The following is a 1,655-nucleotide window of genomic DNA, read 5'->3' as shown; positions in this document are numbered from 1 at the left end:
CTCAGGAGAACCCCCAGTGCACATGCCTCATGTGGGCCAAATGGCATTTACTGGCATCCTCCTCTGGAACTGGAAGCTTGTCAAGCAGTCAGCCCATGTGCTTTGAATGCCTTTGTATCAGTTTTGCATCCCAGCTGGAGATGTTCCTCCCGGAGGCAGTTGAGGTGAGGACTGTGTGTAACCCAGCATCTTCACATGCTGCCAGCCTCTCTGCAAATTGTGGCTGATGAGGCACCAGGAACTGGCGAGGTAGGAGGCAGCCTTGTTCTGACCACCTAGGAGCTGGTTTTCAACCCCACGCTTCTCTCCTTGCATGGAGTATGATCCTCCTGCCAGCTCTGGTCCACAGATGTCTACTTTTATCACAGTGCTGAGAACAAGAATCCCAAGTACTTTGAGGGAAACATGGTTTATCATCCTTCCTTGTGCATCAGCCAAAAATGAGGCGAGACCAGACAACACAAACGCTCTGAGGCAAGAAGCAGAGCGGGATGTAAACCTCTTGTTCACAGGGAGCTCCTGATTTGGGTGTAAGCATCTGCTTTGCATGGGAGTGGTCACCTCAGGGACTTCTCCAGAAGAGCAGACCCTTGAGGTAGGGCCAAACCCACCCACACCTTACCTTTTGCAGCGTGTCCAGTCCTCAGACACCTGAGAATGAAAAGTCCTGGATGGTTACAGCCCCAAAACCGGGAGTCACTCAAAGGTAAGGCACGGCATACTCTGAATTCCCATCCCAACAGCATGCAAGAGGCTGCTCTCCCAACAGATACACCTCCAGTGCTCTCCTCCAAGCACAGTCATCCTGCAGCGAGCCGGCGGCCTCAGGCAAGCTGCTTGGCATGGGCTGGGCTCTCAGACCAGGTCGCAAGACCTGCCTCACCCGTGGGAGGGCTGGGCTCCTCCCGAGCCTGCAGCACGCCTGCCTGCACCATCCACCTCCGGTTTTACTCAGGGCTCGGTGCAGGCAGAGGCATTAGGATCACTGACTCCTTGCAGACCTTCAGTAGGGCTGGTTGTTCTCAGTGCAGCAGCAAATTAATTTCACTGTTAACTTGGGGTGCATTATCTCAAGCATCTGTGAGAACAGAGGCCCCAGGCACCCAAGGAACTCCATGGAAAAGGCTTCTTTGGAAACCACGCACGCTGAATACCTCTACCGATACTATGGTTTTGCATTCAGTGATGAATGACTGGTTCTTCTGGGCCTTGATGTCAGAGGCTTCTCTATCCATACCTATTGTACTGCTTTAGCGGCAGAGGCACAGCTAGCGATGCAGGACTGCACACAACAGCATCGCATGTGGGTATTCTTCACAGCAGGAATGAGCTATAGCAATACCAGCACCTATAAAGCCTGTGAGAGTTTGGACAAGTATAATAGCTTTAATTAGAAAAGAAAATCATATCCTTCATTCTAATAATTATTTTAAAGAACAGACCAAGTGTAAGGGCATGAACAGACTTAATAAGCACTGTAATTACTGAGCTTAAAGAACAACTGTTCCTCAGCGAAGCTTCAGGGGAGCTCCTTGGGCATCGTTTATGGGGTCTCTGCCACCTCCCCGTCCCCAGGCCACACAACGATCCCTGCCTGGGATTTAACCCTTCTGAGGAAGATTAAACCTACACAACAAATAGTGGCTGATGCCCCC

This window comes from Pygoscelis adeliae, unplaced genomic scaffold (assembly GCF_000699105.1).
Source record: "Pygoscelis adeliae isolate BGI_AS28 unplaced genomic scaffold, ASM69910v1 Scaffold191, whole genome shotgun sequence".
Lineage (NCBI taxonomy): Eukaryota > Metazoa > Chordata > Aves > Sphenisciformes > Spheniscidae > Pygoscelis > Pygoscelis adeliae.
This window is presented reverse-complemented; position numbering follows the sequence as displayed.